The following is a 19,350-nucleotide window of genomic DNA, read 5'->3' on the forward strand; positions in this document are numbered from 1 at the left end:
AGAAAAATTCTCACTCCAACGTTGATCCAAGTGACAACCAAAACTTGTTTGCAATCTGAATGAATTCCTCAAAAACTGTTTTGCAGTCTTAAGGTTTGTGGTTGACCAACCAGCTATGTCCAGTGCTGTAAACTCCACTCAGATGATTCCTAAGTACTTTCTGAAACACTGTTGGGACAAATAGACCAAACATGATTTGCAGGTGATGAGTCCTTCTGGAGGGAAAAGTCCTTGTTATGAAATGTCATTTAGCAGATTCACTGTTTGCCACATTTAAAAATGAAAACACAGGAAATCCTGGGTCAGAACGATACTAAATCTGGATATAGACAGCCTTCTGACTCAGACCTAATTGAAGCCACATTCCTATAAGAGAGGTTTGAATTCCAGAGCTGCTCCTGATCTCTGGATACCACACACCCACTCACACTTGCTGAAACAAACACCTATGAACGAAGGTGATGACATCCTAGCAGACAGATGCAAAGGTCTTTAATTCAGGAATTAAACTGAAGGCTCAACCTTTTATTATCAAAACCTGGAAGTCCTTATCTCTTCTCAAAGAGGTGTTTCCATTCTTTTTTTCAGGACATGCCTGGGAACTTTTTACTGTTGAATGTGTGGTTGTGATTCACTCTGTTTACCAGCTGACTTTCCCCACAGAGTGGCTTTTGCCATCCAGCCATAACAGTCCATGAAAATCCAGGGTCAGGACATCAAAGACCTTTTCAGGATTATTCCAGTCAGGGGGCGTGAAATAACACTGTGACAAATACAATTCGCATGGCAGGACACGGTGTCCCTCATCCGTTCACTTTCTGTTCTCAATCAGATTACATGTCCAAAATTAAACCAGGCCGCTCCCTGGAATGCAGCTTCATGGTTTTACTGGAGCTTCACACAAACAGATCAACACTTAACACCACAAACCATTTTTTCTTACAATAAGTCGAGTGGGTTTTATTATTTTTTTCCATCAGATCCATTCAGCTCACAATAACTCCTCAGCACGAAAAGGAGGAAGACTCAGAGTGCATCAATTTCAAACATGAAAGCTAAATTACAAGAGAATTATGAACACATACCTGCTCTCACGGTATGCTTGGATTATCCAACTGAAGTTTGGGTCATTTTTGCTCCATTTCATTCAGTTGCTGTTAAAGAGAGAACATTAAAAAAAAAAAAGATAACAGCATTATAACATCAAACACGTTTGTTTCACTCGACCTTTTAAGCCTGATTGGCTCTTTATGAAGGCTAAAACATTACAGGCACAATCAGCTGCTATAAAACCAAATATTAAGATAATGGTGTTTATATTCAAAGACCCCAGATAACTTTGACCCTAATGTTTTAAACATTATTGTTTAAAAATAATTTCGTTGCTGAAGAACATCAATAGTGTCCTGTGTGCATGGAATACGCATCCTGTTATCCTTTGTCAAATACAGAAAAGAATCAAAGAGATTTTCACACTTCTGTTTTATTGCAATTTACTCAAGTCTAGTAACAGAGACAACTTTTTTGGCACTGAGATCTGAGAATATGAATATGGCTATGTTCAGACTGCAGGGCATAATGCTCAATTCAGATTTTTTGGTGAAATCCAAATTTTTTGAGAGTCTGTTAACATTTCCAATTAAATGTAACTTGTATGTGATCTCCTGTATGAACCTTATGCACACCAAAAGGCTCCCACGTGCAAAGCAGGCACAAAGACGTGACAGTGAGCGTGCATGTGACGACTTTGTGTTTGCGGAAGTAAACACTGTAACAGTGGAGCGTGTGCTGCAGTTTTGAAGTTATTGTCCAACTGTAACCAGCACATTTTCAATGGCTTTGTTTTAAGGAGATTACAAAAGAGCTGAACTGAAGTTCATTGGACAGTTCCCACCGTCGCCATCTTGGCAGCATCATGCGTGTTGTAATGCCAGGAAAATCCAAAATGGGCTAAAAGGTGAGCTGAGAGAGGGGACTGTGAAGGTGGGGATGGATAATTGACATCCATCAGACGCCGAGCTGCCTGTAGCTAAGAGCTAACGGTAGATAAACTCAAGCTTGTAGATTAAAAAAGAGATTTGTAGACATTTAAAATGATATTATGAAAACTGGTTAGCAAGGTCTGAAAATCCACTGTGTTGCGCTCCTAAAAAGGGATGGCCGAGAAATAAGGAAGAAATGTTTAGATGATGATTCCTGAGTGAGATCATTTATTTGAATGAGGAAAACACAGCTGACAGACACAAGCAATCAACCCCGGATCCCAGACTGAAGTCACTTTGCAGCACAACTGCAATTCACTTTAATGAACAAATTACTCAGACATCATGACATTTAAACCTTTTAAGAAATTTATTTTTAAATATTCTTTAACTTGCTTTTTAACAGAGATCATTCCATGTGAATTGAATCTATCATGTTTAAAAGGATCATTAAGTTTTAATTAACTGACGTCATCTCTGAAGCAAACGTACATATTTTTAAATGTGTTAAAACTGCAGTGAAGGCGTTGCTACACAAATCATTCTCCATCCCCACCATCTACCTCCAAGAAATTAAACATTTGCCAAACTTAATGCAGACCAGTGGCGGAGCTAGACTTTTAAATATGGGGTGGGCAAGACTTTAGCAGGGGGCCCATATTCTGATGTAGAAAATTATTGCGATCCTTTCTAACGCACACTCATATCCACTGCTGTGGTAACTGTGGTCACATTAGAGAGACATGAAAAATAAAATGTCTTTTATAAGTTAAAAAATGTCTATTGAACATCCATCCATGTTAAATTGGATCTTTGTGTACCTTCCTCTCTTCCTCTTTACAAAAAATATATCATGCTTCAATCTTCTTTCCTTCTTCTTTTAGCTTCCTTTACTAAAAAAAAAAAAAAAAAGACCTAGGCTATATTTCTCCTCATTTTAATGCTGTAAATACACTCAGTGAAATCTAAACATGACATGGTTTTCCCACATTCTCTTAAAATTAATCTAGAGCTAGCATATAACTAGATTAACATTGCTACATAACTTCAGGTTAACATCAGGTTAACATCCTCGTACTTGAAATCTCTTCTTAAATGTGCAGCCAAATGTCAATATTTATAAATAAATGAGGAGTAACCTTACTTTAAACTGGTGTAGTGATACTGGTGAATCCACACTTGTCTGGAAAGACGTTTCTTTCCCCCTCCTGACTTGTTAATCACCAGAGGTGGCACCTTGGGGTCCAGTCAGATTTCAGAAATGGCCAGTACCACCGTGGCCACCCCTCTAACTCCGCCCCTGATGCAGTGGTCCACCAAACTTTATTGCTGGCTCCCCTTTTCATCGACAACAATGATTTAAAGATGTTAAACTGGAAACTCTGCAAACTACTTTATATGAGGTGAGTTGAGACGATATGGATGCTGCTTTAGTAGAACAACTCTTCTATGCACAATAGTTAAGAATTTTATTCCTAAAGTAATCAACATGCTTATATTTGTGTTTGGGATTAGATTTCCCCACGTGGCTTCAAACTGTCAGCTAATATTTGCTGTCATGCTAATATTTTAAGACATGCAACGCTGTGGTCTGTCTTTATTACCCACCCTTGTACCGGTCAAGCTCAAGGACAGATATGCCTCATCATATGTTTCTGGCCTTTCTTTGGTTGTTGAAATGTCTGTTGTTGATTCATCATCATGTCCATGTTTTACTAGCAGTGCTAAAACTATACTTTAGTTCCCAAACCCACCTCACAGTTTGGGAACTACTGCCTTAATGTTACAGGAAATGAAACAGTCTGAGTCTCAAACTGACAGATCGGGTTGAGCTGCTCATTGTCACTCCCATTGTTCTTGCCAGTTTTTTAGATTCCATACCACTGGAAACAGATGACTAAATAAAGACAGATTTGACTTCATTTCCATTTTTCCACTCAGACATCAGTGCTGTGTGACAGGTTAAAGACATGACCACTTTCAAATGGCAGCAACTCCATTGTGGAAGCAGAGACCTCTGCATGACCGCATTCTGCATGCAAACAGCTCCGTCTCTCACCTCAACATAATCCTACACAGCTGAATCTAGTCACTGGGAGACCTCTGATAACACCAGTGCATCGAGCTAAAAATAATTCCAGAGGATTAAATCTGGTCTGTGCTGGAATCAAGATGAGTCTGAGACTTCAGGCATGTCCTCAGCCGTGTACTTTTTAATCACAGCAATAACAACAAGCAGCAGCGTGGAGCAGGCCTTTCTGTCCTCATTTCATGCCTCCTCTTGCTGTTTTCCATCATCCAGTCTCATTTGATCGCAATAATTTCAGCTCTTTTTCCTGTTTCCTGTTTGGATATCTGGCCTACTGCACTGACCACTACAATTACTCAAAAGTGTTGTTGAGAATGTATTGGAAAAGCTTTGAGAGAAGGAGGGGAGGCGATAGCATGACAGAGGTGAATACTATCGGATGATTCTGTTGTTGCCTGGGAAAAATACAATAAACAAACCTGTGGAAAAAGATGTTTGTCCCTTGACAAAAATCCCTTTTTCTCATCTTCTGAACCCCTTAGATGATAAACCTTCTATTTCCTGGTAGAAGGAATGTTTGGAAAGTGGACATGGAAAATGGGTTGTTTTTTTCCATCCAGCTATCACACCTGATTTATTTGAGATATTCCTGGAAAGTTTTGCCACTGCTGCTGGACTTCTGGCTCGCCAGGTGCCCACTTCTGAGTGATCCAGGCTGCAGGACTGTATTTCAAGATATCATGATAACTGAAAAAGGAAAAGGAAATTATTAAAATAATAATAAATTTTACAAAAGGAAGGAAAGGGGGAGCAAATTAGACACAGCTGGAATGTCGGTGGTAGAGTCAACAGTTGGCTGATGCAGGAGCTGTGGTCAGGGAAGTGTGGTGGTGTGGGACTATTTAGAGTCTTGAGTGTAACCAGCCTCATTACTATCAGTATTGCTGAATGTCTGCCAGGGATGTTAGCTTTAAGATGTCCAGCTAAAAGACAGTAAAGCATATTGATGTTTTCAGCTTTTTAGGCAGCAGTAGACTCAGAGTGAAGGTTTCTGTGTCCATGGTGACAGCTGTGGACTCCGTGCGTCCTGACATTCCACAATGAGGAGAATGCCGACATGTTCCACACGGCATCAAACATGGAGGGGAAACTGAGAGCTGCTTTGTTTATTTGGCTGAAGAAGATAAAGAAATGAAAAAGTTAAAAAGGTCGACTGCGTTTCCATGAACGGATTCAATCTGTTGATATTTTGTATTCAGATATTAAAAACTTTGCTTAGGTTTTGCCTTTTGTCCACAGCCTTGTCGCCGTCTGGATTTATTACTGCAACTCCCTCTTCTTTGGTCTTACTGAAATAATCCTGCATAAAACTACCATCCACCACATCTCCCCCACTCTGCAACAGCACCACTGGCTTCCACTTAAACAACACACTCAAAATCCTTCTGTATACATTCAATGTCATCAGCATCACTCCCTTCTATATTTTTCTGACCTGGTCCAGATCAACACTCCATCCTGCTTCCACAGATAATTTACATTTTAGTTCAGCACATATATGATCTGCATTGAGTCGGACCAGTAAAATAACTGCATAATAACCTATAAATAATTCAAACTCCACATTTTCCCCTTTGTTTTAGTCAAACATATACAAGTACATTATCAAGTTGGTAACATTTGATTAACTATATTTTTATGAAACATGATGAACAATCCGAAACTTCTGGGGAAAATAATTGTGGTTTTAACATTATTTTGCATCTTATAGTAAATATTTTATAAAACAAAAAAATACTACATATTTATAAAATACATGTAAACTTACAAGTTGTTTTATGTTTTTAATTGAAAAATATTTAAAAAATAAATCAGTTTATATATCTTTTAAAAATTTAATTAACTTCATATATTAATACATTTTATATCATATTATATACTCTGTTTCTATAAAGATTTTTTACTTATTTTGTTTACATATTTGATTTTTTGACATTTTTACTAATTTTCACATCTGCATTTAATGATGCATCTAGAAAATCACCAACATTTAATCACAGGCATCTGGAAATGAAAAATCCAGTACTTCACAATAACTATTTAAGATCTAGAAGTAATTTTACATGAGCATACGTGTACATTTCTACATGTGTAGTAATCCTGACCTGAACTGACTCACAAACTGAAGTCAGGAAGTAAGAAAGATATAAAAGTTAAAACATCATTTTTTATTTTCTCAAACACTCCCTGGAGTGTCTTCAAGCACGCCAAGAGGTACGTGTACCCCCATTGTCCTGGAGCATGAGCTGGACGTCATCAGGATCCTTCTGTACTAGACAGACGACATCCCCACCAATCCAGTAGCACAGGAAAATTAAAGAAACACCAAAACATGGAGAAAGGATGAGAAGAAACAGAAAAGGGAAGTTGTCATCCCTCATGTGGCTGGAACATCTGAGAAACTAAGGAGGATTTAAAAAAAACAAAAACAAAACACTAAAACAGCAAGCTGCTTTTCAAACCCAGCAACACCATCATACAGAAACTGGTTCATCTTACGGATCCAACACATTCATTCAGTGCTGGTAGGACTGCAGTGAGTTCTACACAGAAGAGACAACTCATCAGGACAGGACACACTTCTGAGGACATTAAAATATTAGACAGAGACCTTTTTGATCTTCAGTTCACGGAACTGGACTCAAATGTCATCACAGGTATGGTCCAGGACATGAAGGATGGGCCAAAGCAAAGTGTCAGGTCACCATCATGTCTATGTGAAGACTTGAGACGTGCATCGTTCTTCCTAATCCACCTCAGGTGTTATCAATCTTTCCAGTCACACCAGCGAGCTTTGGAGGTTGCTTTGATGACCGTCCAGATCTGACACCAGAGTTTTATCTGCTCCCTTACCAACACTGTGTTTTAGCAACCAAACACAGCGCGTAGGACGTGGTTGTTCATCTTTCTGTCATGCACAAGTGAAGCATGAGTCATGTGAGTGTTGCTTGGAGTTAAAAGAAGGCCTTGAGCAGATTGTGGTAGTTCAAACCTAAGAACTGAATCTATCTGGTCTACACATGTAGTAATCCAGCTGTCCACACCATCTGTGTAAGTGTGGACCATTTTAAAATTGAACTAAAGGAAAGGGTCATTTTATCATGATTTATTATAAGAGCATTAAATGTGATGCTACAGCTAGCAGAGATATCAGTCTAATACCCTGTTTTCACATGTAAGTGTTCAGTTTGCAGACGTCATACCCCTTGTGTTTAGTGTAAGGAAATGCATTTTTCAGTCTGGACAGACTTTACTTTAGCAATGCTTAATTGCTTCATTTAAGTTAATTAGCACATTAACATACTGTATTTACAGCTGATCCTCCTTTCTAAGCATCTTATTGTTTTGTGATCACATTAAGAGTGAAAACTGATCCCTGAACTTTGTGCTGCAGCTTTGCCCCTCTGACTTAGTAACTGTGTGGACAGGCATAAATGTGGAGCCATTTAATCCTGATAGTAAGTAGTAATGTCCCTTTTCAACATGAATGCATTATAAATCATCATTAACCATCAACAAAGTGTGCTCTCATGTATTTACTGGCGTTTACCATAACTGCATAATTAGCATCACACTTCATTGTTACACGGGGGAGGAACTGGTTTGGGTGTTAACTTTTCTTGGTTGGTTTCCCATCAGCTCTTGCCATAAAGGAAACGGTTCCATGATATCAGATATTTAGTTATAACCCTTTGACTGTTTAGGAAATAAAAAGAAACTTTGGGCGTAGATTCCCAGGCATCTGATTGGTGCAGCTCAGCAGTGCACCCTGGGAAGCTGCGAGTGGCCCATTGTCCCAATAAATGAGTCGATTCCTGAACAGCATGACCTCATTCCCTTCCCAGGAAGAGGTCCCAGCTTAAAGGCAGGGTGTTGAAAACACACCTATCTGAGCTTGGTGTGCTATGATGGCACATGTGAGTGTAAATATCTAAATTTAACATGTTCCGTATTGTGTTGCGTGGTTTTCCAGCTTCCTAACATTGCCTCAGGACAGTTTAGAGGCTGACTGGTGAGGACTTCCGTGGGAGGACACACTCCTGATTTCCCCAGCTTTTAAAGTCCATCGATTGTACAAACCTGGTCTACTGTCAATTAAAGGTTTCCAGCCAATTAGGAGTCCAGCACGTCAACATGCAGCATCCCTGCAGCACAGCTGAGTTGAAAGCGAGGTGAGTGCCATGTGCACAGAGCATTATTGTCTTTAGCCCCAGGGACTGGGTCACTGGCCTGCTTTGCCAACTCTCAGGGGCTGAACCTCTTTTGGGGCTCCATGACATCCCAGGATGACAGTTGCATGTGCTGCTGAGGGCACGTGTTGGCAGCATAAGCACCTTAACGACTAAATAATGCACATACAGGTACAGGTCTGTGGAAAAAAGCAGGTTGAACATGGCTTAAATTGTAATTGAGTGTGGTTAACGTGAACATCACCCAGACCATACATATTTAAGCTAACTGGACGGTGCTTTTAAAGACTTTTAAAGACTGATATATATACAGTTTAGAAAAAATTATTTCTTTTAAAAACCTTACATTTTCATCAACACGTTAAACACTTTTAGCAAACAATTTTAGAGATCCAATACCTTTAGTAAGGGATAAATAACATCCAAATGAAGACTTCTGGGACAATGTCCTTTCAACAGATGAAATCACAACAGAGATGTTTGGCAGTTATACACAGCAGCATGTTTAGAGAAAACCAAACCACATATGGGTCTGTGTTACTACAAGATTTGATATCGATCTGATACCAAGTAAATAAAGGTATTGATGCCAACACTTTTTAATAGGACTGTCAAAATTAACGTGTTAATGCAGAGATTCATGCTTGGAATTAACGTGTTATTTTTTTAATGCATTAACGCATAAACAACAAAGTTATTCCAAAGAAATGCCAAAGCATCATCACAGCCAGAGAAGCTGATTTAGGGCATGTAGGTGCCAAAATCATCCCTGTTTATCTTTAACGGGCGACATGTGACTGCTCCACGCTGCGACAGAGAGGCCCTTCACACAGACACAGTCAGGTCATTTCTCTGATAAAAAAGCATATAGAGGAGAGGAATTGGAACTATAGTATCAATGTTACGTGTTATGTTGTTATTGATCGATATCGATAACAGCGTTGGTATTGATATTTTTGATATTTGGACTCATCCGTCCATCACTAATCAGCACAAACACCAAATCAAACCAACTTTCAGCACTGTTCCAACTGCCTGCTCATTCTTGCCACTTGTGCACCGTTCTGCATGTAAATGCTTCCTCACTGTCACTGGTTTTGGACACCTTGCAGTCATTGAGTGGACCATGAATTCCTCTGGACACCAAAGTACTCCAGAGTGAAGTGTAGGACATCTGTCAACGACTGGGTCATACAACCCCAGAATGATCCCAAACAAAGCAGCAGAACTTCAACAGAATGACTGAAAAAGAAAATCAAAGTGTTAGCATGACCCAGTCAAGTTCCAGACCTCAGCATGGTTGAAATGCTGTATATAACCTTTATTTAACCAGATAAGAAGCCATTGAGTTCATAATCTCTTTCATAGGGGTGTAAAGAGACCTCCAGGGAGCTGAGCAGAAATTAATGCTGGAAACTTAATTAAACTGAACCAGCCTGAAGAAGAGTGGACCAAAATTCCTTCACAACAATGTAAAAAACTAATAACGTCACACAGAAAACAGTTATTTAAAATTATCTCTGTTAGATCACAATGCAATAGAGTATTGATTTGGTTTATTATGATTCAATATTTGCTGATAACACAAACTCTGTCATATGATTTTTATTAGATTGTAGTGTTCAATATATCACTATATCACATGCTGATTTAACACAATCACATCCATCCATCCATCCATCCATCCATCCATCCATCCATCCATCCATCCATCCATCCATCCATCCATTTTCTATAGTTTGTCTCGGGTAAGCTGCAGGCTATCCCAGCAATGTGCAGGTGAGAGGCAGGAACACCCTGGACGGGTCACCAGTCCATCGCAGGACAATCGCTTCCTTTCATATTAAATCATAAAAAGCAATAAAAAATAAACATTTCTATTTGTAGACATGAAAGCAGGTTACAGTGTAGTACAATCTGACTTTATCATAGTTAAACACTACATATCCACAAAGAAAACAAAAAAATTACATGTTCTTTGTTAAGCACAACTTTCAAATAATGACTGTATAAATATTTTGGCTCAATGAGCGTTGATCATATATCAGTTTTAATTGATGTATTGTAACACATATAGTATTTACCTCATTTTTTTAAATGTCCTGATACATAAAAAGTTCAAAATGAAAGAGGGTGTTGTTTGTTTTCCACATGACTGTAACTTTATAATTATAATGCGTCGAAACAGTGGACGACTATTATTGAACCTGACATGTCTCAGACTAAACCATTAAAATTACAACAAACATTTTGACTCAGCAAACTGATTCATCTCCAGCAGACTCAGTTGTTTCTGATGACAACGGGCTGTTGTAGATGACACAGGTTTGGCCTTTCTTTTGTCATGACACACAAGTTAAGTTATTTTAAAGAGTCAAACTGGTTCTTTAGCTCTAAACTACATTTATTTCATGGGAGTGTAGTTGAAATTGGCTCTTTTATTAGTAAACATTGCAGATCCCTGATTTAGTCGATGTTGTGGGATTTTTGGTGGCTCACACAAGCCTGAGAGGTTCATCCATAAAAAAATGAATCTCCATTAAAAGGATCAAATCCAACAAAGAGCTGTTGGTTAATTTGTTTTTTTTACTGTTATATTATCAGTATTCTGTAGCAGATTTTTTTTTTTCACGAGGATAAAGCACATTAATGAACACTTTGTACATTTTCATGACATTGTGTAAATATACCAGATTTAGCTAGAAGCTACTTTCCATCCATAGTCCTCAAACATTTAAAAACAACATGACAATCACAAATAACATTTACAATACATATACAACAATAGATATACAATATATTATGTACAATGCTGATGCATTTGGTTGGTTTTGAGCCATTTCTTTTAGCTCTTTTCTAAAAGCTATAAAAGAGGAACCCGACTTGTCCCATAGCCGTTCATCTAAGTGGCACCTAACAGTCCCCTCTAGAAGCAGATCTGGTCCTAAGGTTACTATCCTTATATCTTATTAACTCCTCCAGGAAAGAAGGGGCTAGGTCATAAAGTGATTTATAGATGACTTTTAAAATTGTCAAAATTTTAAAGATACTATGCTAGACTTTTATAAACAGTATCCTGACACTCAGCAAGGCTCTTGGACTTCACTCTGGAGACTCGAGTTGCTGCTTGGAAAAAATCTGAATCAGAAATTAAACAGAGTTCAGGTCTGAAGGGGTTAAATTGTTTATAAATGTACATACTGTAATGCTGTTTTATCATTAAACAAAGGTTCTGTGAAACTCTTCTGACAATATATTCAGAACTTACGCCTGTCAGGTGGTAATTTTAAACACACATGGGACTCAAACAACCTCTTCTCCGTTGAGAATTTCTTCTCATTGGCATCACAAAGAAGCCTCTGGAGCCCCTCCATCTTTAACCCTGATGGCGTCAAACAGGACAAAGATTGCTGCTTCTGAAAAGATTTGGGTGAACAACAGTGAAAGGAGCAGCACGGGGCTTCATTCACCAACAGCCACAGTGTCGTGCATGGCATAAAGCCCACCTGCTTTCACGCGGTGACAGACGTGCACGTGGGTGTAACATGCGCATGGCCACATAACACACACACTGCGACCCATTTATTCCAGCGGAGTTAGCTTTTTATTTAGAGATATTATACAGCATCAGACCAGGAAAGGACAAGTCACTCTAAGCGTTCACACACAGCGATTGTTCCGATGTGTAATGATTTATCTTTATAGAAATTCAGCCTTGTGTTTAAATGCTGGTTGGTTGAATTGAGAATGGCTTCATCAAATATAGGCTTTAGATTTTGATATATACACAATATCAAAAAGAAAACCAGTGGCCAGTAGGTAAAGAACACCATTTATCTTAAATAATAATAATAACGGATTACATTTATAAACTGAATCCATTATTCATTCATTCTTGGTGATGGTCTGTACGTCACATTCACCCATTCACGCACACACATTCACACACTGATTCACACACGGAAGCTGCTATGCAAGGCGCTCAACCACAACCCATCAGAAGCAATTTGGGGTTCAGTGTCGGGATCGAACCGGCAACCCTTGGGCTACCCACTGAGCCATGCCACCTACATGTGTAGCCACAGCTGTCCCACGGCAGACTGGTGGACACATGGCAGCCAATCGACAGCAACGGGCACTCCGACGACCACCAAACACATTCGTACACCAGCGATGCCGACACTGGTGTCAAGGCGGGTGAAGTGTCTTGGCCAAGGATGACACAATGACAGGTGACTGGGGGAGTGGGTGTTGAACCGCTGCCTCCCCATCTTTGGCATTATTACTATGCTAAGTTGCACAAAAGATCAGTTTGAGCTCTCTGCTAGTGCTAACTGTTTGGTATCTACAGGGATAGTTTAGAAATATACCCTATATTGAGTATTTTGGTGATATAGATGCCACATTAACCCTTCCATGCAAAGTCTCCACTATAGTGGACACCTATTTAAAGTCTGTTTTCTTGCATATGAAGGCATGAGGGTGGAATTTTCAAAATTAACTACTTCAGTAGAAATTGGTGAGGTATCCAGTACACTTATTCATTTAATGGTAAATTGTGCTTACCAACCAATCAATCCATCAACATATCAGCCAGTCAGGGGTTTTTATGCAAAGTCTGTGATCTGAGTGTTTGTGACAGACTAATAAATGCAGTTGTCTTCTGCCTCACTCACTGCACTGTTTTTAATAAGTTGAAAGGGGAAAGATTTGACTTCAGTGAGGCATCTCTCCTGGATCAAAAACAAGCTTCATGCTGTCCATATGCACAGTTAATAACACACAGCAGTAGTGGAAAAAGCTGCCCTTGTTTTCCAGACAAGAATAGGAAATCAACTCGCGACCTTTAACAGCAGGGGGAAAGAAAATAAAGACGAGAAGGAGATGAACAATATAAATAAATAAAGCAACAACTGTAGTAACAAGTGACGTGATCCTTAGGCGATGTTATAAAATCATCACACAGAGCTGGTCTCTATCACTGATGCTCAGCGTGTGAGGAAACTTTTCAACCTCCATTTCTTTTACAGTCCATACTGCTGAAACCGATAATAATAGCAGCAACTCGTAACACTTTGGGCATATCCATCTTCATTTGTCAGGTTAATACAGTGCAATAGAGATAATTAGTGGAAAGAAAAGCAAGTGCAGCAGGTTTGATTGGGAAATTGTTCCATTTGCATGACTGAGTGACTCATTTTGTTTGGAAAGTTCTTCACTGTCTGAGTTGGGGCTCTAAAGATGACGGATTGTGTTTTCTGTGCAGATTGTGAAGCCTTTAAGACAAACCTGTGGTTTGTGATATTTGGCTGGAAAGATCAAACTGTCAAACCCGGGATTCAGGAGGAGCAGTGGGGTTTTCACCTAGGATGTAGAACAGTGGATCAGATCTTTGCATATTTATAGTTACTGATAGGGACATGGGAGTTTGACCCATGTACCTGTCCTGTCCCTTTGTGACTCTGGAAAAGGGCTTTGACTGGCTTCTATGGGGGGTACTGTGAAGCATCAGAGCCATTGTTGCAGGTTATTTGGTCCCTGCACAACCAAAGTCGGAACTTTGTCCACATCCTTGTGTGTGTCATTGACAGTATGTTCTGGACTCTGTCAGGGCTGCACATTGTCACTGATCCCTTTCTGGTGGTCATGGACAGGATTTTGAAGTAAGCGGGAGGAGGGTATCTCAAGGTTTCACATCTGCTTTATGCAGATGATGTGATTCTGTTGTCCTCTTCAAGGTTTACAGCTTAGAGTGAAGCAGCCAGGATGAAATTCAGCTCCTACTGATCAGAATTTTGAGCCCCTGCTTCATGTGGAGGATTTCAAGTACCTCAAGGTCTTGTTCAAGATCATGGTAAATTAGAGTGGGAGATGGACATAGGGATTCATATTTCATCAACGGAAGCGAGCAGCATCGCATCAGTATGTTTTTGTGAAGTAGGAGCTAAGCCGAAAGATGAAGCTTTTGATTAACTAGCTCAGCTCTCACCCATGGTCATGGTATATGGGTAATGACTGAAAGAATCATCCAGTGGCTGAAATAAGAATATTGAGGCTTAACCTTTGGGATAAGGTAAGAAACTTGAGCGTTTGAGTAGAGCGGCTGCCCCTTCACATTGAAAATAGTAGGCTGAAGTGGTACGGTCATCTGATCAGGATGCTTCCTTGTCACCTTCATTAGGAGTTTAGATCACTTCAAGACTGTGGTATAAATTCTAGTTCACAGCTTAACCTCTTCTTCATGAGGCCTGTTTTTTCTTTTTTTGGCACGAGGAGGCACAACACAACACTGAGGAGACAGTAAAGTTTTTGCTGATCAGTCTATGTCTGCACCCATGTATGCCAGTTCAACTTATTGTGTTAAGATCTCTAAAAATCATGCAAAAGTTGCTAAAATAATTAATTATGTCACACCTACAGATGTATATGTTCTGCTTTGGTTCCAACTAACTCATTTCTTTTAGAGAAGTCCAACTGCAGAGATGTGTAGCACCAGTCCACACATTAGACGCGTTTAATAGGAGACGCAGACAGTAGTAGCTTGGACCTGACATCTTGTTTGGACATGTGACTGAGCACTTCCAGCTGATGTCCTTATGAAGCCAGATGTGTAGAGTACTTTTAAACTGCACTCTCTGTGTCTAAATGTTTCTCATCAAAACATTCATCCATTACAATTGTATGACTCAGTCCTCAGTTCAGAGTAACTTTTTATAAAGTATTTGCGTATGAAATTGTGTTACATTCCCAACCATAACAGTGGGAATGTGCCTGCGCTCTGATCTGATTTGAACAGATTTATTGGAAGAGAGCAATGACTCAGATTTTCCTTCATGTGTGAGAGATATACAGTGCCTCTTCTGCTGGAGGGTGGTCCTGTGTGTTCCAGGGCATCCACCCAGATATAGCCATTTCTCTGTTTCAACATAATTGTTATGGTGTAAAGTCTGCTTAATGAAAACAAAGCAAGATTTCAGCGTCCTTAAGATCTCAGGTGATATTCCCCACCACAGACTAGGTCACATGTGTGTCGGTTCCTATGCAGCAGGTAAATAATCAAGTGTCATTTGGAGGATACAGACCAGAGTGGCCAGAAGGACTGGGTCTGGAGTCACAGCTCAGCTGTGAGGGCCACAACCTTGCAGTCTTAGGGGGGTGGTGATGGTCAGTGCTGGGGGCCTAATCCATTTCTCTGGCCCCTCTCTTTATGGGCTGTTGTCAAGCCTCAGGGTAGGCAACTGTATCAACACAATGTCCAGCTCCGTGTGGTCAAGTTCACTCAGATCCCTCTGAACAGTCACCAAAGCCGACTGCGCACATCAAGTAAACATGGGGAAAAACAGCAGAAGTTGAATAACTATCGCCCTCGGGGGGCAGCTTTTTGGAGTTGTAGACGGAGTTCAGAACTGGTGGAAAAAATGTCTGTAATGCAGACAGCAGAGACCTGGACACGTGAAGGTACGGGTGTATTTTGGCAGTGGAGAAAACAGAGTTTCACATAATTAAAGGAAAATATTGAAATAGTCCTTGAAATGTTATTATATGTAATTGTTATTACATGGCTTGATTTCATAGTGGTATATGGATGGGAAAAATAAAAACAGTGAAATGGAATACAAAAAATAAGAGTATTCTGAAATGTAATGACGAAAACATAAACAATCCCAAGACTGAAAGAGGAATATCTGAAATAAACTGATGAATGTGAAATATTAATCATCCAAACCCATCAAATGTACATACAATGGAAATGAAGCAAAACTGTTACATACAGTATTACAAACTGACGTAAAAATTTAACACGTTTAAATATCGTAATTACAGCGGTGCTGTATATAGTCCACACATGAAAGAATCACTTCTGCAACATGATTAAAGGGGTAGTGCACCCTAAAATGTGTTTTTTGAGCAGTAAACAACACAGTATTAATTTACTAACTATAAATAAAACCACCTATACTGTAATTTTTTAATTTCTTTAAAAAACTGGATTTTGTGGACAAAAATTAGGCTCATAACGCCCCCTTCAGGGTAATACCGGGTTTTGTTTTTCACAATGTAGAGCCGTGCTAGTGCTTCTCGACGTCAAGAGAAAATTTTAAAAATCTCACAGCCCCTCCCTCCAGATGCAAACAGGCGGGTCTTCGCCTTGCAGGCATAGAAAACCACGCCCACCAACATATATGAAGAGATGTGAACTTAAATGATGAAGATTTGCTATTTTCTGATTAAATAATCCTGTAATGGGACGGATTTGTGCTTATGAGGGGTGTAAAAGTAACTACAGACTTTATTCTTTACCTCTTGATCCTCATCTGGTGACAAACAGCAGCTCAAATCGTAGCAGCAGCAACTTCCTGGAGCTGCCACAACTTGCCGCGAGTCTCCAGAGCTGCTGGAGCTGCTGACAGGCAGCTAACAGCGCTAACAGCTCAGACTGATACATTTCAGGACCACCTTGTTCATGTGTAGCTGAGGAGATTCAAGAGGGGGAAAGTGTTATTTTATGTAATTGTTATTACACTGCTTGATTTCATAGTGGTATATGGACCGCTCTGTGGCGTAGCTGAATATGTGAATCTCAGTTTGCATCTTGGCATGGAGCTTAGCTGCTGTCTGTCAATGATTTCTGCCTGGTATACCCTGACCCGCCCACTCTCCACCCCCTGATCACCCCACACGTCCCACCCTAACCCTCACAGTTTCAGACATTTCTTAAATTTGGCATTGGGTGGAGTTACGCAAAAAGTAGGTAAAGGTAAAGTAAAGGGAAAGTTCAATAGGAAATAAAAAGATTCATTTCTGTCAGTGATACCAAGAGGCTATTAGCTTAGCGTAGCATAAAGATGACTACATAGTACCCAGTCTCCAAATGAATGAATGAATGAATGAATTCACTAAAAAATAATATTGGTTGCCACCTAGCATGTAAACTTAGGTCACAACCAACAAGTAGGGGCACAAGCCTCAGCTTATATATGGCCCTGTTTTTTACATTTCTCAATGATCTTTTGTCTGACATTTTTTGGACATTATCCATGTTTGAAATACCATGAAGCAGGTTCAACATATCCAGAATATCTTTTGGTGATCTGGATTTATTAACCCCAACAATGGAAAGTTTATGAAGTATGTGTAGGTGATCCGGTTTAATTAACTATAGTGATGGAAAGTTTATTAAGCAGTACTTTAGCGCTTTAAACTCAGTAGGTTAACCTAGATTTTCCAACTCTGGATGCGTGCACATTCATGTAAACTGGGTGTTGGTATCAGATGATTAATTGCACAGGCAAGAGCAGTTGTCTACCAACCGGAAATTCCCGGCTTCCCCTGACTACATGCTGAAGTGTCCTTGGGCAAGACACTGAATGTCACAGTGCCTCCAGGTGTGTCTATGAGTGTGTATAAATGACTGTGAAAGTCAGTATGTACACTGGCTGTTTTAAATTATTTCTGTACGAACTGAAAATTCATTAAAACCAGTCAGTGAGCTGGATGTTTAAGGTCAGACTGATAATTTAGCCATACAGTGATTTAAATTAGGACATTAAGATAGATGCGGGTATGACTATGAATGCAAAAACATCACTTGATGCAGTTTGGTGAGTTTGATGCACTGCACACACACAGAAGACAGCAGGAAATAATTTAGGATTCAACTTTAAAGTGATCATTGTAAAAAAAATTAAATCAATTTTCAAAAAGAAAATAAAAGTCTATGTTGTCTTCATGATAAAGATAGCTAAGACATGATCACAAATATTAGTTCATGTTAAAATTAGTCGAATTCATGGGTTATTACTTAGCAATCATAATCTTGAGGCGTAAAACAAGAAATCACCCTCCTCGGAGACCTAAGTTCGAATCTCACAGGGACATATTACAATGGGGCAAATATTAACACCTTCCAGTTGGGTCCTTAGGCAAGACCCTTAACGCCACAGCCTAACCACCTCATCGTGAGTGATGCCACAGCCTAACCACCTCATCGTGAGTGATGCCACAGCCTAACCACCTCATCGTGAGTGATGCCACAGCCTAACCACCTCATCGTGAGTGATGCCACAGCCTAACCACCTCATCATGAGTGATGACTAAACAATCATTCTTTTTTTCAAAATCTTAGTAGTCTGATCCATCTCTGATGCCATTGTCATCCATTGTTCAAGTGGGAGATGACAACTCTGAGGCTTTACCTAACCGAGAACGAGGCAGCAGGGGTAAAAGAACGTAACACTAAAAAATCTGTGGCAGCAGCAGCAGTACCTCCATCTGTTTCATGATTTGAATGATGGGAACAGCCATTCACCACACTCACTCTGGTCTACAGTAAGCTAGGCTGACCATCAACCATACGACCACACAACTTACGAGGCTAATGTGGCACCATGTGAAACTAGCCATAAGTAGTTACCCCTCAGCAAGGAAGAAAAGAATAATAAAAACCTGCAAAAGAAACTATCCCAAAATCACATGATACACAGAACTGGAAACACCAACACAGATTCCTCAATTACATATATTTTATTTTAAAGCAGTAAAAATAAAAGAATTAATTTTACAAAGTGATTAAATATTAGAAACAGTTTTTCATACTACACTTAATTATTATAGATTATTGTTGTTGTTATACGCTGTAATACTTGTTGCTTGTTAGTAATAGTATTGACCAAAATTCAGCCCACACTCCTACTTCATGAAGATATTTGTCTGGGCACCAGCTCTAAATATGTTTGAATCACACAGATTAACGTTAACATCTCATTTCTTTTTTCTGCTTTTAAGGACAACACGTGAACTAATGTTTCTGTAAATGAGCCAGCGGGTGACTGCTGGCTGATTTCTCTACTGGAGTCATCTGTTGAGTTGCTCAACTAGTAAAGTCAGATTAGGACATTAGAAATGAGCAAATGTTAACAAAAGCAACACAATCACAGCACACAAGACAGTCATGCAAAGCAGAAGAAATGACCCATGAATCCACTGCACAACACCACCATAAATGGACGACACACTACGCTGTTGTGTCACAGGTGAAGTTCAAAACTGTTTATTCCTGTGGAACTTTTTGATAGTTTTCAAGGAATTT

Source organism: Melanotaenia boesemani, chromosome 21 (assembly GCF_017639745.1).
Source record: "Melanotaenia boesemani isolate fMelBoe1 chromosome 21, fMelBoe1.pri, whole genome shotgun sequence".
Taxonomy (NCBI): Eukaryota; Metazoa; Chordata; class Actinopteri; order Atheriniformes; family Melanotaeniidae; genus Melanotaenia; species Melanotaenia boesemani.